General features: G+C 33.5%; 1 protein-coding gene across 1 annotated transcript in view; it reads left to right on the forward strand.

The window, feature by feature from the left end:
- The window catches only part of FAM135B (family with sequence similarity 135 member B), a 372,619-nt gene that overhangs the window by 86,742 nt on the left and 273,663 nt on the right, over positions 1–12,214 (forward strand).

Raw genomic sequence — 12,214 nt, forward strand, 5'->3', positions numbered from 1 at the left:
CATTCCTTATTGATCAATTGATCAATCAATATCAGTTAACAATTATCAATCACCTGCTATGTAGCATGCGCTATACCATACATTAGGGATACCAAGGCAAAAGTGAAACATTCTGTACTTATATTTTAATGGAGATAAAATGTACATGTATAAATATATATTGTGTACCATATATATGTATGTGTATATATATATATATATATATATATATATATATATATATATATATATATATATATATATATATATATATATATATATATATATATATAAAACATAATGTAGTGCAAGAGAAAAGTTCTTACAATTGAATGAACTTGAAGATCTTGGGGAGGGGCAATAGCCTCATAGAACCCTTATGTCTTTTCCAGAATTGATGATTCAATCGCATCTGAGGAATGATATCTAACTACCTGTTTTAATCTAAGCTCTGACACTCACTATGTGACTTTGAATAAGTCGTGGCTTCCCCTTTCTGACCCTCAGTTTCTATAAAAAGAGGACATTAGATTTGATGATCTCTGTCTTATGTATGATTTCATAGCTTTTTTGTATCAGAAAGAATGGCCATTATCTGTCTCAGTTCTGACATCATATCAGGCTATAATTCTTTGTTATAGTTCTATGTTTTCTGAGAATTTGCCACTACTCCTCCTGAAAGGACTACTTCAAGAAAATAATATCTGCTAAGGTCCCTGTCACAGTGTCTCACTGCACAAGCTGGTTTTATGTTTTGGGTTCATAATGTCTTGTAAAATTTCTAATTGGCAAAATACTTAGTCTCATTTAGCCTAGGAATAAATACTCAATTTAAGATGATCAAATGCTATGTAGAGTTATAAAGTGAGGGGGCGGAGTATAAGAGGGCCTTCTTTTATTCATTTGACAGGTGTTAATTGAGCACCTATTATTTTTATATAAAGTTTCTGAAGTGATTTGCACTCATTATCTCATTTGATGTTTGCAAGAACCCTGTAGTTCCATGAGATATGAGATTATCTGTGAGATAGGAATTACAACTATTAGTTTGATTTAAACAAGCTAATCAAGACTTTTTGTCTCAAGTTTCCTAATCTGTAAAAAAAAGTGAGCTGGAGAAGATGATAACAAGTCACTCCAGTATCACTGCCAAAAAATAAACCAAACCAAAACCAAACCAAAAAAAAAAAAAAAAAAAAAAAAAAAACAAACCAAAAAACTCAAGTGGAGATGAACATAACTATCAACAATAAATAAAACAAAAACAGCAACAACGACAAAAAAAGTCCTAGAAAAATCAAATGTTTTGATAGTTACACAATGAGAAAGACTTAAGTTTTATACATTCAGTTCAATTTTAAAAAGCATTTATTGTACACCTACAGTGTGCAAAAATATTGTGTTAAGTGTTGTGGACATGAAAATAGAAGGAAAAAAAAAAACAACACTTATTTTTCTTAAGTATTTTAGATTCTACTCACTATCAAAATGGCAGGGTTATGATATTATCCCTGATAAAGGCAGCTTCTTTTCTTGGAGACTCACTTCCTTTTTCTATGAAATGAAGAATCTCTTTTTTAACATCCCAAATTAATAGTTATTCCAGTCTTTATTTAAAGACTTCTACTTGGTTTAAAGACTGCACTTCCCTTTGGGAAAGCTTATTCTATTTTTGAAATCTTAGAGATTTTTGTCCTATTGAACTGACACGAGCCTTCTCAGTACTTCTACCTATTGTTCTCAGATTTCCCCTCACCCAGGGAGACACAGGGACAATCTAATGTCTTCCCTAAATTACAGTGCTTCAAATATTTGAAAAAAAGTCCTTTGCTTCCCCCAGTCTTCTTTTTTCCAAGTTAAATACCCAGAGTCATCCAAGCAGTCCTCATATTGCATGATCTCAAGTCATTCTAGTCATACTTTATTTGCTACACCTATCAGTGTCACTTCCAAATGTGACATCCAATATTGAACTTCTCCTATTTCCAAGGTGTTTTGACCAGTGGAAATTTTCAGATTTTGTTTGTGACCTTTGTTGGCTGTAACTTCTGTTCCATGTGCTTCTCTGGAGTATTGGCAGCAGCAACTGCCAATTTATTTAGCTGCCATTATTTAGCTGTTCTTCTTTTGTGATTACAGTATTGATCTCTTCCCCCTACTGTTCTTCCTTTCCCCAACTTGGCAGGGAAAGTATCATCCTGGATCTCCCCAGATACACTCTGTTTAGCCCATACAATTTCAAAATACTGTTGAGTTCAAAAGGAAACCCCAAAAGGTTGGGGTCACAGACCAGTATCCCGAGGTATATCAAAAGAATTTTCAGGCTTGAATCTCTCTACAAGTCAAGGGGCCAAGTTTATTGTATTTGTCAAACCAATTGAAGCCGGCTAAAATAATTTAACAAAGAACCTGGAGCAAGGAGACACATTTATCCAAATCTTCACTGATACCCTAATTTTGTGGCCCAGAGGTAGAACTAAGTTATCTATTCACTATTGTCTCAGGAATTTGCTGTCACCCACCAGCTGATTATCTGTTTGACACTCAGCAATATTTGTAGGACTCTCCTAAGGCCAGAAGGCATTAGAATCACTGACAGACAGATTGTTAGGACAAAAGCATTCTTAGGTCAGGTGATTTCATCACTTTTATGTTTCTCCAAAAAGCTATACCCCATCAATACCATCATTGAATTCTATGAGTACAACTTGATGATTTACTTTGCTGATTCTGGAACAGGACATTTTCACTCTCTATTCTTCAAACCTGGAATTCTCTTCCTCCTCATTTTTGACTCATGGTTTTCTTCAAGTCCTAGGAAAAAATATAATTCCTACTATACACATTTCCCTTGCCTCCCATCCCATTTTATTATTATCTTGTTCTGTTAATTATCTCTAAAATTTATCCTGTATATATCTTGTTTAAAAACAATAATAATAGTAATAATAATAATAATAATAACAATAATAGCTAACATTTGCCTTCCATGTGCTATGTACTGTACAAGAACTTTACAAGGATTATCTCATTTGATTTTTACAGCCACCTAGGAGGATAGGTGTTGTTATTATCCCCATTTTACAGGAACTGATGGAAAGGGAGGCTAAATTATTTTCTCAATTTAACAATTATTTTAAGTGTCTGATGGTGGATGTCTTCCTGACTCTTGTTCCTGTGTTTATCCATTGGGCCATTAAACTGGAAAATTCTTTTTCTATTTTTTTTTAACTTTTAATTATAATATCCCCAAAGTTTCTAGAACATAGTAGGTGCTTAATTGATGCTTGTTAGCTTGATAACTAGCCCCAATGTGCAATTGATTGGGAAAGAATTTACTCTTATTGATTACATAATTCATAAGAATGCTTTGAGAATCATGAGACAACATATGTAAAGCACTTTGAAAATATAAAAATGGCCTCAGATAGTTGTAATAATCTCATATATCAGACACATACTCTCATATAGTCTTCACATTTCTCCAAGCTTCCTTTTCACTATCCCTTGCCTACTAAACTTTTAACGGTTAAATTAGTGATATCTTCTATCCTCATTTCCTACTTTTTCCTACATAGCAGTAATAATTAATAAAAATAGTTATGAATTATATAATTATATAGTTTTAATATTTTAAAGTGCTTTACACCTATTTTCACATTTGATTGTCACAACTGTGGGAGGTAGGAGTTATTATTATCCCCATTTTACAGATAAGGAAATGATAGAGAGAGAATAAATGACTTGGCCAGGATCCCACAGCTATGTGTCTGAACATTCGGTTGAACTTGGGTGTTCCAGACTCCAAATGTAATACTCTATTGATAGTTCTACCCAATTGCATTTTAATAAATGCATAATTTTGAGACAAGTCAATTAACTTTTCTGTGCCTTGGATCTCTCAATTATAAAAAGGAAATGTATAGATGACCTCAAATGCTGCTTCCAGTTTTAAATTTTTCTCAAGCTAGAGAAAATTTGAAAATTATGTCAAATTAACTTAATGACTCAGTGATATAATAAGAAATATTAAAGCAAAATAAAAAGACTGAAAAAAGGTCTCATCATAAACAGCTTATTTGAGAAGAAAATCTAAAAATTATTGAAAAGCCATGATCAGAAGGGAGCATGGACGTCTTATTTCAAGAAATCTTACAAGAAAACTACCCAAATATCTTAAAACTAGGGGGCAAAGTAAAAATAGGAAAAAAACCATAGCTTAATTCCTAAAAATGGTCTTTTCTCCCATCTGATATAACAGCACTTTGGACTGCTTTTACAAACTTAAGATATTTTAGTTTGTACATTTCTCTGAATGTGGATCTTTTATCCTACTACCATAGTATATATTCTTTGATGACAAGTACTATGTGCTTCTCTGTATCCTTCATCTTATAGCTCAGTTTGCTATACTTAATAGACTTTTTATTTCAAAACAGAAAAATAAAATATTAAAAAATACATGTACAACAGAACATAAGAATTCAAATTATGACACAATAAATTTCCATTTCAAGAAAGCCTTTATAAGAAATACTACACATTGTGTTCAGAATTATTATTTTTTTGCTTCAATGTAGATTTTCTTATGTTCTTTACTGTGCATTTTTTACACTATTCTTCCCTCCCTCCACCACTCCCAAGAATGCAACACAGAATGAAGATATATATATATTATATATATATATGTATATGTATATATATATGTATATATACACATATGTATACATATATATACATATACATATATATATATACACAATATACATATACATAATCATAACCATATACACAAATATACATTCATAAATATCTACATAAGGCTATATACTATGCTACTTTCTCTTCTCTTTTTTTGAAGTTGAAGAATATCATTCTTCAAATTTTTCTAAATCCACCAACATAATTTTCCATATTGCAGCAATCTCCCAATCTTATGCTATCTACTTACTTTAAATAGTCTGAAGCAATATTGATTTATATGGCTGACATATAGTGGAGTTCTCCTGTTTTTCTTTTTTGATTAAATCTATTTTAGCTTTAACTTTGTCTGACATTATTGATTGCCAGCTCTGCTTATTATTCATTATCATTGTTACTATGTTTGTTTATTGTGTGTTATTTCCTATTTGTGCTGACCCCTTTGCTTTACTTGTACCCACTACTTATTTTGCTATTACTTAACCTACTTCTATTCCAAGGATCTCTTCCTTATTCTCTCTTTATCCCATTCCTGTTGATCTATACATCTGTCTATACCTGCACCATCTTAATCTCCCCCATTCTTATTTATTTATAAATTTAGAATATTTTGTACCTTTCTAGATATATATATTTATTGTTCCCTCTTTAACCCATTCCTGATGTGTATAGAATTCTAGAACTACTAGCCATCCTCCCCCATCTGATTCCTCTATATCAATTCTTGTACTCACACCTTATTTGTATAACATAAATACTCTTTTCACTTTTCTTAAATGGTTTTACTTTTTAGAATCACATCATAGTCAATTCTATCCCACATCTTTATTTCAAATTACCCAATTACTAATAACAATCTTAGATATATGGTTTATATTTCCACATATAAAAGATAATCAGTTTGTCCTTATTGAGTCTGTTGAAATTAGTCTTTGAAAAAAAATAAAAAAAGGAATTAGTCTTTGATATTTAATTTATATTTCCCTTTAATCTTATATGCCAAATTTCTATTAATCTTGGGTTTTGGGCAATAAAATAATGAAATTCTAGAAATTCATCCTTTTATTGTTGTTCAGAACTATGCTTAACTTTATTGTATATAATATTTTTGGCCACAATCCCAATTCTTTTATTCTTCAATACACGGTGTTTTAGGATCTGCAGTCTTTTAATGAAACTATTGTGAGATCTTGATTTGCCATATTTGATTTTTTTTCTTGTTGCTAGTTAAAATTTTTCCATGATCTGCAGGTTTCAGAATTTGATATTGGTCTTTTGTAGGTTTTTCTTATAGGATTCCTTTTTAAGTGGTAAATGGTGCATTTGTTTCTATTTCTATTTTCCCTTCTTGTTTTAACACTTCTGGACAATTTTCATTAATTATTTCTTGTATTATTGTATCAAGTTTATTTTTTCTTATTTTTTTTTGAATCATAGCTTTTAGGTAGTCCAATTATTCTTATGTTTTCTCTTCTTGATCTGTTCTCCAGATCTGTTGTTTTTCTATTTCTGTCCTATTTTTTCATTCTTTGTATTTTGTTTTATTATTTCTTAGTTTCATAAATTTTCTGACTTCTCCTTACTCAATTATGGTTTTTGAGTCATTTTCTTAAGATTCTGGATCTGCTTTTCTAGTCAGTTAAATTTCCTTTCATAATCTTTTTGTTGTTGTTGTTGTTGTTGTTCTCATTTTTATTTATTACTTTTCCCTCAATCTCTCTCATTTGATTTTTACAATCTTTTTTGAAATTTTCTGTGGATTCTTTTTGGGCAGGTGACCATTTCACATTACTTTTTGTAAGCCTAAGAAAGGCACTTTTTTTTTAAAAACTTTGGTGCCTTTCTTTGAAGATGAATCATGGCTTCTTCTTCTTTCCATAGTAATTTTCTGATTGGATTCCATCTCCTTTTACAGCTAATTTCTTTTTCTTTTTAATAAGAACTTTTTCTAGTTCAATTACTTCTAGTCTTGGGGTAAAGAGGATAGTGTCTTTGGCCTCAAATGCTCCTTCAGTCCTACCCTTTGAGCTGAAACCCCAAACCAAGAACTTCACTTACCAGAGTCTCTGCCCCACTGTTAGTGCTATTGCCCAGGGAACATATCTCTGGCAGCACAACTGATCCTGATGTCCCTTCTCAATCTTCCCTCCCTCAGACTCCTGACTCTCCTCACCATCTGAGTAAAAATTCCCATGTCTGGGGCAGAAATTACCTTCTAACCCAGCTAACTCCCGGGCTGCCTCTTGTTTTAGCAGAACTAGCTTTTATACTTCCCAGGAGTGAAACCTCAGTTCTGATATCTTTCTTTGGATCTTCCCTGACTCTCCCAAGAGGACCACTGTTATCCCCCAACTATTTATTTTTAACTACTCTACCTTCTCTCTGAAGTGAAATTTTATCTTGTTTGTCAGGGCAAATCTGGAGAGCTTTAACTCTGCTATTTCCCAGAAGCCTCTTCCTTCATAGATACTTAATAAATTGTTAGCATAGTTCTTAAAAATTAATTTGGGAATTGAAAGATCTGGGTTTACCTTCGGGTGCTGCTGTGCAAACTTGGACAAATCATTTTGCATACCTGGAGATTCTTTATAAAATATAAGGCTGGAGCAAACCCTCTAAAGTCCCTTTAAGATGTAAATTTTTGTGATACCTTACACACTGATGATTAGAGTCCCACTAAGCAATCCTTTCCTTTAAATTCACCTCTGTTTTAATATGAATCAATAATAACTACATATCAAATGTCTAATATGCTCAGTATCTTATATAATTTTCTGCAAATAGAAATATAAAATCTAATCCCTGCCTTCAGAGTTTACTGTATAATTCAAAGTAATCCATGTTCACAAATAACTGTACTAAAATACAAAGAACAACTGCCATTTATAGAGTGCTAGTGCTAGAGTAACAATAACAATAATAATAATATAATATCTATATTACAGACAAAGAAACTGAGACACTGACAAGTTAAATGGCCCGACCATCATAACACAGAGACTAAATTAGCATCATATTTTGACCCTCACTTTTTTCTGATGGCACAGTGGATAAAGTGCTAAGTTTGGAATTGGGAAGATTAATTTTCATGTCTTCAAATCCAGCTTCAGACATCTACTAGCTGTGTCACTCTGAACAAGTCACTTAGCCATGTGTGCCTCAATTTCCTCATCTGTAAAATGAGCTGGAGAAGGAAATATCAAATTATTCTAGTATCTTTGCCAAGAAAATTCAAAACGAGATCACAAAGAGACACGACTGAACAAAATGATTGAACAAAACCATTTTTCCTCATTCAGTGTCTGCCTTTCCATATTTAAATGTTGTTCTATGGGGGAGACGAATGAATGAAAAACACTGACAGTCATAGGTTTCAGAGAGAAATGATGTTGGAGGAGATATCCCAAGCCTCATGTAGTTTGTATATTTTTATTATGTTGAATTAAATTTGAGTAACATATTTTTGTTGTATGCTTATTATGTACAAGGTACTCTATTTAGGGGTAGGTGTACAAAACATTATCCTTGCTTTCAGGGAGTTTACATTCAACTTTGGGATATAATATGTATGCAAAAAATTAGTTCATGGAAAACCTGTTGGATAAAATTAAGAACTTACATGAGATTCAAGAAGGATTAAGGATCTAAGCTCAGTTGGCATGAAAAAGTGGCTTGATATGCTGCAAGGTGAGTTGAGTGGGTATTTGACAATCTATCCCATCTGTGTGCAGTCTTATGGATAGAACTATCTGCCTGAAGGATGGGCAAGAATGGACAGGAAGGCAAGAAAGAATTTTGCCCCATGTTGGGGGCAAGGTGTGTGCAGATTAGCTAGCTGCTAAAATGGTTTATAAAGTTGGTTGCCACTGATACTCACTCTTCTGTAAAGAGCATCCCCTTGTACAACATGTAACAGCAAAGACAATGATCTTCAAGTATATGAATGACTATCATAAGGGAGAAGATTTAAAATTATTCTGTGTGGACTCAGAGGCCATGACTTAATGATATGTCTTGACTTAATGATATGTCTTGGCTTAATGTAAGGAAGAATTTCCTAATTATATTGTCTAAAAATAAAGTGGCTTCTGGTGGGAATGATATGTATGAATGCTGTGGTTGTTCAAGTAGGCAGTCTGGAAAATATTGGAAATATTGTAGATTCTTACATTAAGTAGATAATGGATTAAATATTTTCTAGGCAACACTAAGACATGATGACTGACCAATTCACTTAAGCCATCTAAAAAATTATTACCTTTGAACTTCACTTGCCTTATTTTTTAAAAAAGGGATTATCCTAAGAGTATTTACTCTTAGGATAGTTATAGGGAATGTGTTTTGTAAACATTACACAAGTATGAAAAATTGATAAATACCCTTGTTCATTACAAGTTGTCATTGGCTCATTTTTACTATGTCTGATTCTTTTTTACTAGGGGCATGGGGCAGGTTTCTTGGCAAAGGCATTAGAATCATTTGCCATTTCCTTCTCTTCTAACTCATACTACAGAGAAGAGACTGAGACAACAAGGTTAAGTAACTTGTCCAGGATCACACAGCTAGTTAAGTGTCTGAGGCTCCTCATGAAGACGTCTTCCTGATTCCAAGCCCCATGCTCTATCCACTGCACTATCCACTGCTCCTTATTCATTAAAAAGTGGCAAATTCAATCAGTGTAAAGAGAGAGTAAATAGTTGTTATGCAAGTTGGAAATCTAGTTCCTGGATTTCTAACTCCTGGCCTATTGCCAGTGGTTTCCCAGAGCTCTGACATTGAGTCCCTTCAAGTCATTGTCACCCTAGAGCTAACTCTAAGAAGCTTTAATGTTGCCATGCCAGCGAGTGTCACCCTGTACTGATAGAGAAGGAGTTGGCAGGGACAGCTTGACAAAACTGACCTGCTAGAATCGAAGCCAAAATAATTATCTGTTGTAACAGAAACCCATGGGTTACTGTAGGAAATGCATAGCAGCCCATGACATATTGTTCTATCATCCCCTCTTATCCCCATCCCCACTTATCCCCACAACACACACACACACACACACACACACACACACACACACACACACACACACACACCAGTATTTATAAAAACTGATTATTCATTTTGTCCTTCTGCCCGATAATTGGAGTAGAATCTGGGCTAGTAGTTTGGAGACATGGATCTAATCTCAAAGGTGATAATGGTAATAAAGTAGGTATTTTGATAGAATGGATAAGTCAAATCCTAATATCATAGAATCTCAGAATTAGAAGGGACTCAAAAGTTTATGTAGGTCAAATGATACTGCAGGAATCAACTGGACATTATTTCCATTGTTTTCCATCCTTCTATTGGAATACCTCAAGGAATGAGGAATTCTATCAGTCAGTAGTAATAAGATCCTCAAGGAATGAGGAATTCTATCAGTAGTAATAAGATCCTGGACACTTCAGATCACCTTTCTCCATTTCAGTTTCTTTTTCCACAAAATCATAATCACAATAAATCACATTTCTGTTGTTTGTTTTGTTTGGCAAGGGGTTTCTTCATGGTACTCCTGTGATGGGTAAGTAGCGATGCAAATATGATTTTATTGCTTTTTTGCAGATGAGAAGATTGAGAATAAAAGCAGCTTTGTGATTCTATGATCATATTGGTAATGGTTTTAAATGTTGAATGTTGAGTTATCAGTAAATGTTTGATTTATATACCTATTTTATTTGCCAACATACCAGATAAAACTTTCTTGGGAAAAAAGATGCTGGTCTACAGAGTATGTGCCTCAAAATTGGAATGGATTAGCCATCCTCTAAAGTCCATGTTATCCCAATCATCTCATGCTTTCAACGCCCACTGCCTCCTTCCCCATTCTCAGTCTTTACATCATTACATATGACTTTCCTTGAATCACCCATTCTTGATGGAAACCTCTCATCTCTTTAAGAGTAGTGCAGTAGCACCCTGTCAGGGTGATGACATGGTGTAAAGCCAACTGTGTTTCACACTGCTTGTTGCTGGGTGACAAATTCTGTTTGTCAGATGGAAAATAAAACAACTTAGATTTCCCACTTTTATCTATTTCCAACGGCAAGAGGCAGTAGGCACCCTGAGCTGGAGACTTGACTACAATCCCAGTTTTTTACCACTAACTGATAAGCCAAATGGCCTTGAGCAGCTTACTCTTTCTGAAGCTTCTTTCCCTTAATTTACCTATATGCAAAGTTATCTTGAAGATCAAAAGAAATTTCATACATAAAAATGCATTGAAATGTCTCAATTCTAATGCGATACATACATACTACATACATACATATCTTGATATATATGCATATAACTTATACATATATATTTATATACACATATATTCATACATACACATGTGTGCATTTAAATATGAATTAATCATTTAAGTGCCTACTATGTTGCTAGGCACTATAAATATAAGTACTAATAAAAAACATCTAGATAAAATGTTTTAAAATGTTTCCACCTCCTTTCCTGACTTCTGCCATCATCACCATGCTAATGTCCACATGAATGAACCCAGTCTTTCTCAGTGTTCCATTTTTGCATTTCTAATTGCTTCATAGATGATTTTCTCTAGATGATTTCTTTGGCACTCTGACCTCAATGTGGCCAAAACAGAATCTTCTCTCCCAACAATCTGCCTTTGCCCCAGCTGTTTCTGTTGATGGTAACATCCTTTTCACCTGGGCTTTAAGACTAAAGCATCTTTGAATTTTCATTTGGCTGACTTCACTTGCTGCTCTCCTTACTCTTCACCTTCTTTCCATCCTTTGACTCTTTGCTGTCAGCTGTTGAAAGCATAGGCTTCCTGAGATATCTGGACTTGGTCTGACTCTGTCAGCTTAGCTGAAAATCCAAAATAGTTTCACAATTTTTAAGTTCCTACAATTTTAAGGGATAAATAAGAAATCCAGAGAAAAGAGAACAGAAAGTGGGATACAGAGAGAGGAGAAGAAGACATTTAACAGCTAATAATGAAAAGCATTTATCTAAGTTTTGAAAAGTGTTTTGTAGGCAGATAGGTGGCATAGTGGAGAGAATACTGGACCTAGAATCAGTTAGCCCTTAATTTGAGTCTTCCCTCAGACACTTAGATGTGTTACACTGGACTAGTTTGACTTAGTTTCTTCAATGTCAATTTATAATAATCTTAGAGGATCATTGTGAGGATCAAATATGATACTATTTGAAATGCAATTAGCACCTTGCCTGGCATATTGTAGATAATGAATAAATGTTGCTTCCTTCCTGTAATAATATTATCTCATTTTCTTCTCACTATAACCATATAAGATAGATATTATTACTATACATATTTTACATATGGGGAAACTGAGGCTGAGACAGGTAAAGTAATATGACCAAAGTTACCCAGATAGCGAATGTCTGAGGTAGGATTTGAACTGAGCTGTTTCTTCCTCTGATATACCACTCAGTTGCCTTTGATGGGGAATCATTAGAATATAAACTATATGAAAATTTTAGTTCATTAATGAGCTGTCCCATACAATAGAATTTG

This window comes from Sminthopsis crassicaudata, chromosome 1 (assembly GCF_048593235.1).
Source record: "Sminthopsis crassicaudata isolate SCR6 chromosome 1, ASM4859323v1, whole genome shotgun sequence".
In the NCBI taxonomy this organism is placed as follows: Eukaryota; Metazoa; Chordata; class Mammalia; order Dasyuromorphia; family Dasyuridae; genus Sminthopsis; species Sminthopsis crassicaudata.